Here is a 16667-nt window from a genome sequence, read left to right as displayed (position 1 = left end):
CAGCCCTCCTACCTCCCCTTTGCATAATGGGCCAGAGCAGGTAGGGCTTTCATCTTGGTCCTAACTCATTGCCCTTACCTCACAGACAATTCCAGGCTGGCATTACCAGATGCATTCCAGATTCACTGGTGTTACAAGAATTCCTACCAACAGCCCATGGGGTGCTCAAAGGTTACTTCTATGTTCTTAACATGTCACAATGCCCAAGCCAGTTTCATTAAGCACAAGCTGAACGGAGTGGTGATCACAGTCTGCAGGGTCATGCCCCCATGACTTTAGCAGCAGATCTGTCTACAACTCCAGCAGACAGCATCCTGAACAGCCTGAGTAGATGGAACATACAGGAGGCATTGGAGGAATGAATAATTCATAGTCTTGTTCTGCTGCCAATGGATCTATGTTTTCTATGTGCCCATATGGCACTCCGTTTTTTGTTATAACAGTAATAGGAGACTTCTGCACTTTCTTTGATGGTTCCTGAGGGCAGGCAAGAAGCAGCATTTGCTCTACTCACAGCATTAGTACCATACAGCAGAGCACTTGCCAGACACAGCTTTCTTCAGAAATACTCATGACTGCATCACTGACAAAACTGCTGGACTCATACAAGGCTCAGTTCATCACCAGCAGCCTTCTCGGGAAGCTGCTGACACTTGCTTTGTCATAACTTTGCAGCACTGGTCTGGACTTTACTGCTCAACAGATGACACTTGATGAACAACTGAAGCCCTGTATTCAGCTGCACAATGGGCAGCAAAATCACAGCTGGAGCTCGAGGCAGCAGCTGACCCTGCTTATCCACACCGTTAGCACTGCCACAATTAAGTCTGCTGCTTTCCTTCAGCAGCTGACTGGGTCTCCTTCCCAGTCTAAGAGAGGGACAGGGGTCTATCAGCAAGAATACCTACAACAGTGGAACAACAGAATACCCCAACGCAGCATCTCCTGGGCACTACCACAAGAGAAGGTAATGAGACACCACAGACAGGACAGGCTGAGGGAGGAAGGTGCTACATGTATCTGAATTTTATACATGTAGCACCTATATTTTCAAAGCGAGTTCTCAGTTAAAGGACTGTGCACAACCCACCCATGAAACCTTATCTACAATAGGGAAAACAATACTGTAGCCTGAACCCTTGGGCATGCTGGATCAGAGCATGATTAACATCCTGCGAGGGCACCACACCACATATTGCAGACACACAGAGCGTGCAAAAAATGCTGCAGGGTCTGGAGATTGTTGTTCTGGTCCCACAATGTCCAGCTCATCTACCAGAATCAATATCAAGTTTTCTCATCCTTTCAATTTGATAGCATTTTACATGCAGTCTGTGCAAATGTAACAGACTGCCACAGCACTCAAGAGAGTGGCAAGATGAGGCTAAAAAGATTAGTAGAGTAACACACTGGTGAATCAGGTGCAGAGACTGCACTGCTTGTTAGGGCCAGGAATAGATTCCTCATCATCCGACTCACACCTGTGCTTTTACAGGAGAGAACAACCCTCAGTTCTTTACCTACTGCTCTGGTTTAGCTCAGAGACACTGTTCCACTGTCCTGATTGTTTTAACTGCCTAAGGCTAACAGAGTGTGAGGTTTTAAAGAGACAATAACACTGAAAAGTTTGGCAGTATAAACTACAAGCAATCAGAATGATGTGACTCAAAGTAAACAGAAAACAAGGGTGATGTATGCAAATGGAGATTTTACACCTCTAGAAAACAACCTGTAGTCTAAACCGAAGGAAATAACTTCACAGTCTACATACTTAAATTTCAAAGTCTCATCTACAATGCGGTCAGTTCTGTACTCAGAGAACTGCTCTGTTCTTCTGGTCTACAAGTGCAGTCCAACCAGTTTTACCCTCCAGACCTTACCTTTTCCAGGGACGGATCCTGGAGCTCTCCCACTTTTTGGTCAGCTCCTAGTTCACAGCATCCACAGGTAGACTAGGTTGCCTTTGGCAGGTCCAAGGTGTTTCAGACGCCAGTCGCTTTCAGACCAGGTGTATGTGACCAACAGCTAATACACCAACCAGACAGCCTTCCTAAACCAAAGAAGTACAGTTTAATCTTAACATAGCACAATGCAAGAGAGGCTTTAAACACTGAAAGAGCTATGGGTGTGGATAGCTTAGCTCCAGTACACTGGGCCCTGGAAGACCTGACTTCTTCAGAGCCTGCAGATCCCTTGCCCAGGGCAGCTCCCTGACAGCTGCCTCTCCTCTGGTGAGGCTGAGCCTTTCTACTCTTCACTTCAGCCACAGCAAACACATGGAGCAACTTCACTGGAGCCAGTGACCAAAGTTTCACTGCTACCCCATGTCAGCCAAGGTCTCAGTTAACCCTTCAAGGGTCTGTCAGAAATTACTTTATCTCTGTTTTCCCAGCCAATCCCTCAATTTTTTAAGTAAGCCTCCTTTTCACCCCCACCCTCTCTCTCCTAACTTTGCCTCCCTAAAATCCAAGTACTTGTCTATACCTAGCATTTTTCTGGATTAATTGCATATGAAGAAGTTAAAGCAAGGACACTCGCATCAGACTGTGTAACAAATGAGCTCTTCACACTATCTTACTGAATCTCAGAGGTTTTGAGCACCAAAGTACAAGAGGAATTCAAGAGAAATGTTTTCTTAAAAAAAAACCAACAAAACAAAAACCACACCTACACTGTTTTTACTTACATGATACTGTACTACAAAAACACTCCAATTAAAAATGCAGATTAAATAAGTAATCCTCCCAAAAAAACCTTCCCACCAAGATTAACAGAGCAATGAATAGCATAAAACCACTAATTAAATCAATGTAACATGGGTATTATAGGGACACATTTAGCACCTACTGTCTATCTACCAAGGCTTGCACCTACTTTGGAGTCTCTCTTATCATGAGAATTAGTTTCTACTTCAACAGCTAGGTATTTGTATATCAGACTGGGAAAGAACTTGTTTGTTATCTAGCTTTGATATAAATTACTGTCATTTTGATGTTCCTAAAAGTTATTTGAATGTTATCTATTTTCATTATACGCATTTTGTCACCATTGGATATAGGTTTCTACTGAACTCTTTATCAGACACATGCAAACAAAATTTTTAAAAGCATTTGCCTAGAATCACAAGAACACTGAGAATGTTTTTTACATAGTCAGATATACGTGTATATAATTTGATAAGTAAAAGACTGAAGAACAAACTCATACAAAATAAGCAATTGCAACACACTCCCAACTCCTTCAACAAGAAATATGAACATTACAAAAGGTTTCAGGCCAATCTAACATTAGGACAATGCAGTTCCACTCAATTCACCCCTTTTCCTGGCATGGGCATTCAGGCCATCCATGGGGCTTCACCTGGAACCAGATCAAGGAACTCATCAGCCATCTGAATGCTACACCCATGCTACCCAAATGGCTGTTAGTTCTCAGCTGTATCACCTCCCAGATTTGGCTCACAACACACCACTTAGCAGCAAGAAGTTCCTCTTTCACAAAATACTTCATTTCTATGAACTCCAAGTATTGATAAACTATACTTTTAGCCACACATGTATCTGCACTTGAAAGAAAATACTCATTGAAGAAAATCTTCATTAGCAAAGACTATGTCATAATACACATGAGCAGAGCAGTAGAGCTGAAGAGAAAGGTTCAACCTTAAAGCTCACCTGATTAATACAAAGCTTAAGGTGTTCAGAAAAGGGGATTTGTTTTTCCTTTTGTATATAAATGAACTTTCTTTGTAAAAATACTAATGATTAAAAATGTGTAATGTTTATCGTAGAGGGAAAAAACAAACAAACTCCCAACAACGGCAGTGTGACCATTCAATTACCTATATAAAAATAGTTAAAACCTAAAACCTCAGGCTTCCCAAAACTTGCCCATGTTCTGACTGTTCCTCTTACATAGACACCAACATTCCTCGTGTCAGCAGGCTGGGGACTGCACATGAGCATAATTTAGCAGTAGTGCTCATCAAATGAGAATACAAAGAACAAACAAACAAAAAGGAAAGCAAATTCCTGACTAGAAATTGGTTAGTAATGTGTCCCTTCAACTGTCTATTTTAGTATTTACACTTCATTATTTCCACAGGGCTCTAAAAAGAAAGCTCGGATCCATGCACCTATCCAGCTGTCCAACAAAGAAACCAAGTCACAACATTGCTCCATGACTTATCTGGGATTCTTCTGGGGGAAAAGTGCCAAATTTGGAAATAGAAAGTGAGCATGTGTCTTCTCAGAAACTCATCCTGCTCTGGCAGGACCTGCACAGAGGGTGATGCAGATTTCCCTTTTAAATGAAGTCCCACCATGTCTTTTGATGAGGCCTTTTGAACCTATTCCTACACTGGACTGAACTACCTCAGAGGGACACCTGGGGCATGCACTGCTACACAGTCCCCCACCTCTTGAAATGAAAATATCTTTTGTTCCTTCTGGAACAACAACAACAAAATAATTGAAAAACCAACTCTGGAAAGCAAAAACTTGCAGTTACTCAAGGAAAACAAGTGATTTCCAAGGTTATGTGCATCCTTTCCCAGATACATCCAGGTGGGTCCCCTGTCTCTACTCCAAACTTCTGTCAAAGCCCCAAGAAGCACATTAGACCTCCAGAGGTTCAGATTTCTTTCAAAGGCCATGCCACCACCCAGTAGTTGAAGAGGCTTGGGCAGATGCGTGGCATCCCCATACAACTACAGTATCTGCAAATGCTTCTGTGGCTATTTACTGCCAAAAGCAAAAATGCATTTAAAATAACCACGAAGAGTCTTTATTTTTTGTTGCTATCTTGCAACCTGTTTAAAAAAAAATTAAACTCAGGTTTCAAACAAACACACAATCCAATTCCCTCATGCTGCTAGATCTGTCTGACATTATTAGTCTCGCTTTTTTTTTTCCTCTGTGTACACTCATCCCTGCTTATGTTTCTTTCATTCTGCTCCTGCTAAGGCAATCAAAATGAACCAGCTGGGTTTACATTCATGTTTTCATGCATTACCATGGCTCTCAACATTTTTGGGCCAATGGGCCACTCTGAACATTTTAAGACTTCTCACAGCTTGCCATGTATTCCTGCCATCTACCTTTTAACATAAATCTCTTGTGCGTTTTCTTATTTTTCACAGTCCCAAGAATGAGCTATGGGACGGGATGGTTATTTACTCATATTTATTCACGTACCTTTCATTATCTTTAAGAGCTCATCTAACTTGTTGTTGTTGATTTCGGGTTCTGTGAATACCTTTCTATACAACTGGTGTCAAATCTGATCTTGCAATATGGCAGGTTAAGCAGGAGATGTGTTGAAAAGGAGCAACTCTTACAAAACTCCACCTACACTTTCTTTATGAAGAAGTAGAGAGCACATGTTACATCATGAAACCACACTCATTGGCTTTTTGGTAATTGAAGGCAGGGTACTGTTGCCTGGCAACTTATCTGATTACCATTTTTTCAAGTATCACATGCACACTTAGATATGTTGCATAATAACGTCTCACTTTTATGCAGCCTAACCCAATGGGAAAAAAAGGGGGAGAAAAAAGCTACCAAAATTAATTCCTTGAGTCTATTTTCTGAAAAAAAAAAAAAAAAAAAAAAAAGTACAAGATTGTACCTCAAAAACAAGTTGAAACATTAGTATTCCTGATTTTTATTCCTGCCTTTTTCTGGCTTGCTGAATGTGCTTATACAAGCATTTTATATCTACTTGTCTTCAAAATGACACTAATAATACCAGCCTCACAGAGACACAGTGAAAATTTATTAAGAATAGAGAGATTCTCAAATGAAAGATGCAGTGGAAGTGCTGGTGTTAGCACTTACAGCTTTTTAATACCCCAAATGTTGCTAAGCCCTGGTCCAAAGCATAGCAAATTTTCATCATTGTCATGACATTGTCCAGTCCTTGTTTCTCAAACAAGGATCTCCAACCAAGAAAACTACATTTTTCGCATCAGAATGGGACACTTTCCCACCTTCTGTGTCTGATATATAGCTGGGAAAAGAAAAAAAGAAAACAAAAACCTACTCCCACCACCCCACACACAAGGCAGCAAATCCCAACTTGGAGTACTAAGCATTATCGCAGCTCTTGGAGTTTGTACCATGAAAATCAGAGGGAAATCAGAAAATGTGCATGCATGACCTTTTTAGAAATCAACATGCTCTAGTTATTGATCTGATCTTTGAAAACAAATTACACTCTAGCTAATCTATGAAAAAGTAAGCGTTTAATTGCCCTTCTGGTGAGCAGTAACGCTTTATAATAAAAACACTAAAGTGAGGCATTGTTTCCAAAAGGCTATCATTATATAACAGGAGGACTTAGATTCTAGAAGTAAACCTTTTGTAAATCCACAGGTTATGTGGCATATAATATAACATAAGGAACTGCCGCCTTTATATATGCACCTGAGCGTTCCATTGCATAGAATGGAAAGTGCTTAGCTGCTCAGGGTGCTCTTAAATACCATGCTAACCTCTGTCAGCTCAAGTGGCTGAGGCTGATGTTTTGGAAACTCAATATCTCATCTCCATGGTAAAGTATTAAGAGGCAAAGGAAAACCAAAAGCAACAATAGCCAAGCTCAACATTGCTGAAGAATCATTACATTACCTTCACAGCAGCTCCTCTCTTCATAGTAGACATTCGGGCATTTTTATAAACTGTGCCCTACATCCTGCAGCTCTTGTGCAAGTCCACTTCCAATTAAAAGATTAATTGTGAGATCTGCCTTGGAAAGAACTGCTGGATCAAAATAAACCAAATCACATGGTATGTATCATGCCACTAGGGGAAACTGTACACATCTTGAAAATACCAGAAATGACAAAAAGAAATAACTCTTTCTCTAGAACTTACTGGAAAGCATCCTTACCATAAACCTCTGCTGATAAAAAATACAAAGAAAATACATGGGTCAAAGTGTCCCGTGTGTTAAGGAAGTGTCCTGGCTTTCCTATGTTGGTTAGCAGGAGAGGAAACAGCCAAATATACCACTATCATCAGGCATACTCTGCCATAAGCAGAGACAAACTATTTCACCGAGAGCTCTGAATAGGCACAGCCACAGCCAAGACTTAGCCCAGACTAGGCTGCTGGAGCCAAATGAGTTTGGCTCCACCAGCATATGCATGTATTCACAATGAAAAAAATCAAAACAGACTCCCCATCCCCAGAAGGCACTTGGCAGTACACACAGCACTATGCCACAGCTACCCATACTAAAGAGAGAGCTTCCCCCTTCAGAAGTACTTCATCATCCTCATGCTCCCAGCAGAATCAGAGAAAACAGGACAGAAAGGTACTCCAGAGAAATTTTTCATACAGGCTACCTTCAGTATATGGCACAACTGAGAGCAAAGATCCAGCAAGGAAGGAGTCAAACAGCAGCTTCACCAGGCTATGATATAAACACTTACCTAGTGACTACTAATGCTTGGATCTTATGCAATGAAAGCAAGACAGCAGCACTTGTGGTAGGGAAGATTCCCTCAGTCATTTAATCCAGCTTTGACAGAAGCATGTGAGGGCGGGGGAGTTTTGAAATAAGGTTGTGGTGAACTCTAGTGCACTGACACCAATAAAAATCCAGAACAAAACAAAAGGGTAACATAAAACACTTCCCTCTTTTATGCAATCATTAGACACTTCTGACATAGTAGCTGATAGGTATGCTCATTCAGATATGCCTACAAACCAACCTCTAAAGCAGTCTAGCTGCCTCCAAGGATGTGTTAAAGAGCAGCATGTACCTGCAAAGTCTTTTACACTCATTTTAGCTGGACTGTGAGGTGCATAGACTCTGGTTCACACTAGACATTATTGGGTGTATCATTTACAACCAGGAATGTAGGGCTCTGACTAACCAGAAAGAGAGCGTTGTTCCAAATTGGCACAGATGTTGGTAATCTATTCCTGCAGAGCCAAAGCCTTTGCCCAGTCTGGCTTTCTTTCAAGACTCCTTGTAGTCGCCTGCACAACCACCCTACCTAGGAGCTCAGGAACCATCTGCATACTCCTGCCTCACGTATCATCACAGAAATGTGAGAAGCAGACCAGTTTATTTCTGACGTACAAGGCTAACCAGCCCTCTACTCCCCCACCCAGTCTACACCTGAGCCTGTAGAGCTAAGGGCAAGCAACATAGTCAGGTGATAAAGTCATCAGAGAATACTAAAACACATACAGGAAGCAGATCTGGGAAGCAAAAAGGGATCATTTACAAACCTGTACCAAGCAAGCCACAAGCAGGTAATACCTTCTGTGCTGGAAAACATTAGCTAACTAGATGATCAAACTTATTTCAAAAGAAGCAAGGAAATATGCCATACTTCACCTTTCACCTTAAGCAAATTTTGTTTTGAATCAGAACTCCCACTTGTATTGTTCAACTTCACCTCTATCACCCCAGGAACAACCCAGGAACACTGTTGGACACTGCTTCATTTGCAGCTAGACAGGCACACACAGAACAGAAGGCACCACATACAAGTTTGCTCATCATTTCCCCATCTGCAGGACATGGCTCTGACATCTGAAAGCTTAGTAAGGTACTGCAACTGCTATGGAGGTAGGCAGTGCTTCTCACAAAAGGAAGGTGAGGAGTGGGCATAAAGGCTTTTCCTGCCTCCTGTTGGCAAACAATTTCTCTAAGTAATTGACCCATTTTCCACAGAATAAAAAGCTCTAAGGAATGAAGCACTGCTGCCCTTTAATTAGCCACATCATTACCTCTCCTCTTACCATGTAATAGCAGGCTGCTTGAGACTGAAAAAAGAAACAAAACAAAACAACAAAACTTAATTCTGTTTTCTTAAACATGGCATTTGTTGAAGACAAAGGTACAATTTGCAACAATAACATCTCCCATTATTTCTATTATTTCATCAGAACAAAAAGGTCTCCTCTATGCCACCACTCTTCAAGCCTCCCCAATATATTAAACTTCTCCTTTTTAGAAGCTTTTTCAGGATGCTTTCCAATCATCTTCCATGAGGAAAAACTTCTATTCACTGTCAGTTTAAGAACAGAAAGGACTCCTTTGCCTAAAACCTAGTCAAACCTCCTGCATATCATTTTATTAAAATTTCATGCAGTTTCTTGCAACACAGCTCAGCAACTTGGATAAGGACAGAAGTCCTTTAGTCTAAGGAGATTAGATGTGCATACCACAAACAAAGAGCACAAAAAACCACATCACAGCTATGGTGGCAAGTCTAAAACTGGCAAAGGACTGTTCAAATGAGTGTCACACAGATGACCTTTAGTGACTGATCCCATGCTGCAAAGAGAAAACCTACAAAGCCTGGCCCCAGATTCTGCAATAGCTACAATTCTGAGGATACAAACAAAACGTGAAGATAGCAAAAAGTTGGGGGTCTTCCCCCGACTCAGGAAGAGTACACAGTCTCCTCTCCCTCTCCCCCACTTTCCCCCCAGACGTCCTTCTTCCTGGTATGCTTAGTCCCCGGTTTCAGTTCATTTCTAATGCTTTGGGGGAAGGCAAAAATTAAATTAATCTGGCTAATTACACCATGAGAAGAAACACCCTTCCTGGACACAATGCAGTGCCTGCCAGCAGCCCTGAAACACCTGATCTCCTGAGGACAGTCATTGTCTTAACCAAGTGGTCAGGCACTAGAAGCACATTTATGACGCTGGAAAACAACTCCTCTTCCCAGCTCTTGATGTGTGGGAATAAACAGATTTACAAATTACAAGGCCAAAGGGATCCCTACATCTTCACTCCTTAGGACTTCTCCAAGATGCTGAATTAAAGCATAGATTGTAAAAAGATATCTTAATTTAAAGGCTCCACTGCTATTGAGTTCATCACCTTACCCAAAAACCTCTTCCTGTCACACTCAAAGTCAGAAGCCTGCATCTCCCTTCAAGGTTAAATTTGCCTTTCCCTGTTTGGCATCACATCTCATTATGACATTGTCAGTGAAACTGCAGAGTCCCCACTACCAAGTATTACCTCCATATGGATGCAGAGATCTAGGTTACCCTCAACCCACATGTCTATGCTATCCATACCTCTTGTTTTAGACCCCCTTGACAATTTCGTAAACTGCCACAGGATCTTGCCACAAGAATGCCAAGGCTTGAACTCTTCAAGGAAGCAGCTTGTTTTCTTCCTGCACCATCAGCCTGCAGCAGAGTGGGAACAGCAATACCGACCAAGTCTATGGATGTGTTGCCAGAGCCTCAGCAAGAAGTTATACAGTCACAAGCAGTACTACCTCAATATCTGCTTGTCCCTCCATTTCCTTTCCACTAGACTATGCTATCCCCCCTCTTCAATACGCCTGTGATCAGAGGATCTCAGGATGTTTCACAAACATTGAATAAGCTGCTTGTTAACACTTCAGCTGATCTTTGTTTAGGAAGCTGCTATAGCTACTAGTTAAACCAAATTATTTGGAGTTAACTCTTGTCTTTCAATTTGACATCTACCTGTGAAATGCCTGTACCTCAGTGTCCCCTTCTACAAACTGGGAGACACCCATGTTCTTCAGTGGGGCCTCAACACAGAACTAAAAAATTTTCAGATACATGCACAAAAAGCATTTATTTCTCAGGGAGAAAATACCTACTTTCAGACTAAGTGAACAATCTTAATTATCCACAGTAGCAAGCTGCTGTCAACTAACACAGAAAAACCAACATTCCTGCATGGAAGAGGTCATACCTTCTCACAGGGCCTAGGCACTGGGATTCAGGAAGGACCTTCAGGACTTGTCACAGGCATCAGAGTACCTTACAGACTTTCTACAGTTTTCCTCAGTGTTGGCTGGAAGAGGCTACAGGCATTAAGGATTCCATGTCAATAAGTCTTCCTTTTGTGTTTCCTAATAATTTATGGTAGTTTTTGTTTCCATGACTTTCTATTTACCACCAAAGGGCAGCTAGCCCCATCTCTAGCTGATGCTGTACATATATTATTATTGCATTTGTGTTCCTGGAAACCCCAGAACGGAGCTCTTTGGGCAATCTATTCTTGCAAATCCCCATCGCACACAGCTCTGGCAGTCACGGAGCTGTTACCACCCTGCCTGCAAAAAAAATCAGCTCCTGCAGGGACTGCTTTTTTTGCAGAATTAAGAGGGAAACAGGACAAACCTGTCAAACAAACAATGCCAGAGAACAATATGAAGTACTTGACATAACAGAGTTTTACTGCGTCTGCTGTGTAATTAGGAGGCTTAACAAGTTTGTACATCCCCAGTAGTTTTGGACCAGCAATGCAAAACGCTCTCTAGGAAGTCCCAGTGTAATGCTCCAGCTCAAGATGAGTGAGACAGAGCAGCCTCCCAGGATCCCTGCTCCTAAGCATCCTAGAGACAATTTTCAAAACCCCAGCGTAAATGGCAGACAGGAGAAATCAAATTTTCTATTTTGCCAAAATTCAGCTATTCTGAATATTTTTCCATACCAGAAACTGAATAACAGCGAATATCCTGAGATTAAATTTTAAAAAAAAGGAAAACCTCTCATTTTTTAGCTGATTGTATTATCTGTATCCCTGATCTCTGGTCTTTACACACAAGAGTCATTCACAAGGTTGCTGGTAAGTCACTGAACGGACCAGAGCCAGCCTCCACCTCCCAGTTTTGCTCTGCAAATGCTGGGCTGCCTCAGAACTATTTCCCCTTTCCTGGAATAAAGTTTTGCTGCAATCAATACAAAAAGATGTTTCAAGACATTCCTTTTGTCAAAAAAGGCACTTTCCAGTGAAAAGCACCTTCGATTTCAACAACCCTTCCACCCTGCTCCCCCAGAGCCCCGAGAACTTCGCAGCCGGGGCCGGGGGCTCCCAAGCAAAACCCCCGCGACACGCACCGCGCCCCCGCCCCGAAGGGCTGCGCGGGCGGCAGGGCCCGGCCTGCGGGAGCAGCGCCGCTCCCCGAGAGGGGGCGACACCGCGATGCCCGGTGGCCCCGCGGGGCCCGCCGGCGGCGGGGAGGCCGGTGCTTCTCCGCCCGCCTTTGTCTCCCTCCGGCCGGCGCCCGCCCGGCGGGGGCGGCACGGCCCTGCCGCCGCCAGAAACCGAAACCAACGGCGCCGGGCGCCATCCCCGCCCTCCGCCCCGGGCAGCGCATCGCCCGCGCCGCTCGGCTTGCGGGGAGGCCGCCGCGGGCCCCGCGCACCCACCGGCGGGGCGGCCGTGAGGTCAGCGGCGACCGCGGGCAGCTGCCGGTGCCGCCGCTCGGCCCCCCCGCCCGGCCGGCCGCGCCGCGGCTCGTGGCCTCACCGGTGTCCATGGGTGCCCCGCGGCCGGCGGGAGGTGAAGTGTGCCAGTGACACTCGCCCGTAGTATGGATGCGGTTTCAATCTGCACATGCTCGCTCCCGACAGCCAGCCTGCCCCGCCACCTTCCCTTAACTCTTTCCGCACTGCCTCGCACTGCCTCCCCCGCGCCGCCGCGCTGGCCCCGCGCCCGCCAGCCGGGGGGCAGCTGCTCCTCTCGGTCCGCAGGCCCGGGGCCCCTCCTGAGGCCAGTGGGGGGGAGAGAGCCCGAACACGGCAGGGACCCGCGGGAGGGACCCGTCCCCCGAGAGAACCGGACCCTGTCGGTGTGTGCTCAGGTGTGCGTCGGGAACACCCTGCCCAAAAAGCTCCCCAAACGCATGAAGTGTTTGCTGTGGCTGGGGACACGATGTGGCACAGCGCTCCTTGACTGGTGAGCCTGCGGTACCGGTTCTTCATACGTACTCCTCTAAAGAAATCCGGAACAAAAAAGCAAATAATCGCCGCACTCCACCCCCACCCCTTTTAGCTGAGGGATGTAACCCCCACGCGCCTGTTGTTAGATCTGGACGCCGACAGGACATCCCTGCAGTGAAGGAAATCAAATATAGGCATCAAAAGAAGTATTTGTCTGCAGCTTCACTATTAAAATAGTGAAACATAATCTCAGCAAAATGTGTTTTTCCACCCAGAAGGACCTCTTCAGATTCAGAAAATTGCCCGAGGAAGAGGATTGAGAAAATAAAGCATAAGCAGTAAAAATAAACTTAAATCCCTTCTCTGGCTACATTAACTCTTAGGCAGCACAAGAACACAAGAAAAAAATGGCTTTCTTTGGCATTAGTAATCAGGAGATTGCAGTCCTGAACCACGGTTTGCAAGCAAACCAATGACTCCTCTGTACCTCTGGCTTCCCTCTGAAAAAATGGAAGTAACAGCAGCTCTCTGCAGTAAGGAGTAGCTGGCTAGTGCCTCTGAAGTGCCCTATAGTCTTCAGACAGAAGTGAGAGAGGTTTTTATTTCTGTCCCTTTACAGAGAGAGAAATTAACATATCCTGGGTTAAAATGGTAACCTGAAGTGACACCAACTCAGAAACGGCAATTGATCCTGAGCCCAGAGACCCATCTTTAACCAGCATCCTGCTTTTTCTAAGGAGCTACTGACTTTGGGCTCTTCTCTGGTCTTCCCAGGCCCTTGATGCAGTCCACATTTTCTTTCTCGCAGGCACAAGGATTCCTGGTTCTCTCTTGCTTTCTGTAGTACCAGAAATGATGAGCTAATGTTTTTAGCAGAATAAGGATGTTTTTATGACCTCTGTTTAATGACTCAGCATTTGTGGTATCAATAATAAATGGTCCAAATGATGAGGCAACATCGGATCTGTACAGGCTCCAAGGCAATTATAATGAAGGATTCTCAAGATGTCTGGCCGCAGTGACTCTGTCAAAGGTAGGTATTCTCTTGAGAGGCTGCTCCATCAGCCCCAGAACGGCAGGGCCAGCAGACGCTGCACACTCAAAGCCTGCCGCGGCTGTGCATAGCTCTGCATAACCCGGGATTGCCCGGGCTGCTGTCTGGCGTTCCCTCCGCGCTTGCCCGGGGAGCTCTGGGTACAAACCTCTGTAGCTGCTCCGAGGATGCCACAATGCAGCAAACCAGCCTGTCACCAAGTCACCTGATTGCACAATCTCACTGTGACAGCTGGAGATTCAAAAAGATGGAGCATTTTAAAGGGGAAATGGAGAATAATACGCAGCTAGCCCTACCTCAGCAACCGAGCTGTGCAAGCTAGGGCAGCACTGCATGTGCTAGTGACCTCAAGCTGGATGGAAAAAAACCCCCACAATTACGTTATATAAATTTCAGCAGAGCTGAGAAGGAAAATGTTAAGATAGCTAAGGCATCTTTGATGTTCTAAGAAGCACCTTTAAAATACCATATCGGTATAGGCAGTTAGAGAAGACAGCAGCCTGATGCAGTGCTTATGTATTTATTGTGAAATAGCATCCATTAGAATGCACTGAGGACTGTGCTAGAGGTATAGTCAAGGGAGAGCATGAGAGAGATCATTTCACAGTATGAGACAGCATCAACGTTTCACAGCATGAGAGGAGAGAATGCTTTACAAGGAGCAGAGAAAAGGTCAGAGAGGAAGAAGAGAGCTAAGAGATACTCACCTACGAGAAGAAGAAATCAACAACCAAAGATGGACTGGAAAAAAAGAGAACCTTGTCTAGGGAATACACAAATCTGTATTCTCCTGTCTAGTCACAGCATGCAGAGAGAGGAAGGAGGAGGTAAGGAGAAAGGAGAGGGCTCCCAGAATAAGAAGGGAGGGGGATGAGGCAGCGAGGCAGGGTGAGGGGAATGAAGACAAACACTGTACTGTGCTGAGGGGACAGACAGGAGGGAGAAATGCCAGAGCGAGCACCTGGTAGTGGTGTTGTACATCTGAGAGCTTGTTCAACTCTCCCCAGCTGCAGGAGCTGCTCCAGCCTTGTTTCTTTCAGCCTGAGCTAGTAATGGGAGAAAAAAAAAATGAAGTTGAGATCGTAATACAGTGAAAATGGGAGTAGGATGATACCTGCGGACAAAGGAGAGACAATTTCTAGAAGTGCCCTTTTGTCAGGCATTCACCAGGAGGCTTGAGCTCTCCAAGGCCTGGTGCTGGGAGAGAGCACCATTCTCTGCAGAGTATCCAGGCTCGTGCACAGAAAACTGGCTCCAAGATGAAAAGAGTTTGTGGTGACTTAAGTATGCTCTAGCCTCTCTGCAGCCACTTTTGAACAGGCACAGGAGATGCAGCTGATCTTATCAATGGTCTCATAATTCCTTCATGTGTGTGTTATCTTTTTCTGAAATAACAGAGATCATATATAACACGTGGTCTTGGTCCTCTATATGTGTGCCCCAAACCAGCTCAGATATCTCTGCACCAGCCTGGCTGGTTCTGGAAGGATTTCTCCATTTGGGTCCAGCATAACACCTGACTGTTTAGAAACATCTTGGAAAGTAGCATAATCATACTTTTTTTCTGCTTTACTCTTGTATCTGGGCACACTAAGGAATGCAGTGCAGCAGTACCCAAGCTAGTTCCTCACTTATCCATTTTTGTGTTTTATTTGTGGCATATTCTTACACTGAAAATAAAGTTACTTAGATCTTCAGGAATGCTTTAATGTGGTCATTGCACTGGTATCTGAGTGCAACACAAGTATCGCTGCCACTGTAGTCATTCCCAGTGAGGTAAGATCTCACTCTGCAAACTGGACTTTGAAGTTCAGGCATGTTTCAGTTAAAAGGAATCCTAAATTTTAGATTCATAGTATCTCTCTTTCCCCAGAGAATTTAGTTTTATATGGCTCCTTATATTTAAATTCCAGTTGTGGATGCTCATCCCTTCTGTAAATCCAGTCCCCGTCTAGAAAAAGGAGCACCTGGAAATTAATCTTACCAATTTAGTTCAAGTGGCTTGTCTGACACTGCTTAGGAACTAATAAGGAATTAGATTCCTCTTTCCAGAGCAGAGTTTAACTATCTGGCTTATTAAGTCATCCTTAGCCTAATTTCGTGACTCACTTTCTACATGCTAACAGGTTCTGTAGCAAATGAAATGGGAATCTCACCCTATAACACTCCTCGCTCTCTACCCAGGCCTGATTCAGGATGACTTAGGCCAGCCAGTGCATCGAAGGAAACACTTTCATGAAAAACTTCATCACAGTTGTTTAAAACCTCTCAAGCTGGAGTCAGGGTTTTTCCCTCCTTGGGGAAGTTTGGCTCTTTCTTTCCCCTTTGCCTGAGGAGGCCTCTCCTTGGGTATATAGAATAGAGAGGAGATGCTGTGTGTTTATTTAATAACCCCACACCCACACAGATGTACAACCAAAACATGGGCTTCTCTGACAGGAAACTGAGGAACAAAGAGCAATCTTGAGGCTTGCAAGGAAATCAAAGAAGGAACTAATTTTTTTTTTTTCCTGAGGGGACCCCAGTCACTGTGGTGACAAATGTTAGTCAAATCCACAGAGTAGGAAGTGGATTTTGAAGAACACCAAAAATCACGTGCTGTCTCAGATCAGCTTGCATAGGTCTTCATGCAATAGCATGGAAATTGCTTCCTTTGTCTCTTCTTGCTTTTGGTGCTGGTAGAAAAAAATACAAGCCATGGATTTTCACTGCCTTCACTCATCTGGTGAGTTTATTGGAGAAAATATGAAGGAAATTTTCAAACATGATTCCTTCAAGCTGGAGTAGGTTCCCTAGTCTGATGGTTCCTCTCCTCCTCTTTCTTTTGCATGTATCAGGCGCTTGGGTTCTTTCTGTGGCTTCAGACACTGGCCCCATATTCATCACTCCTGAAAAAACACAACAAGAGGCAGGAGTTAAGTCCA

At 44.2% G+C, this 16667-nt stretch overlaps 1 protein-coding gene across 5 annotated transcripts in view; it reads right to left on the bottom strand.

Annotated features, from left to right (window-relative positions):
• TMEM229B (transmembrane protein 229B) overlaps positions 1-12327 on the bottom strand; it is a 32898-nt gene extending 20571 nt beyond the window's left edge. For 2 of the 5 annotated variants that reach the window (XM_051791483.1, XM_051791484.1), the window contains exon 1: positions 13-1417. The gene's annotated coding sequence lies outside the window, so the exon portion shown is untranslated. Of the gene's footprint in view, positions 1-12; positions 1418-1880; positions 2024-12276 lie in introns of those variants that run through there. The other 3 variants (XM_051791486.1, XM_051791481.1, XM_051791482.1) reach the window with 3 other exon arrangements.
• Between the last annotated feature and the right edge of the window lie 4340 nt (positions 12328-16667).

This window comes from Manacus candei, unplaced genomic scaffold (assembly GCF_025592945.1).
Source record: "Manacus candei isolate 608988 ecotype Guabito, Panama unplaced genomic scaffold, ASM2559294v1 h1tg000033l, whole genome shotgun sequence".
NCBI classification, from domain to species: Eukaryota; Metazoa; Chordata; class Aves; order Passeriformes; family Pipridae; genus Manacus; species Manacus candei.
The sequence above is the reverse complement of the archived record's forward strand: the minus strand, read 5'-3'. Positions and strand labels throughout refer to the sequence as shown.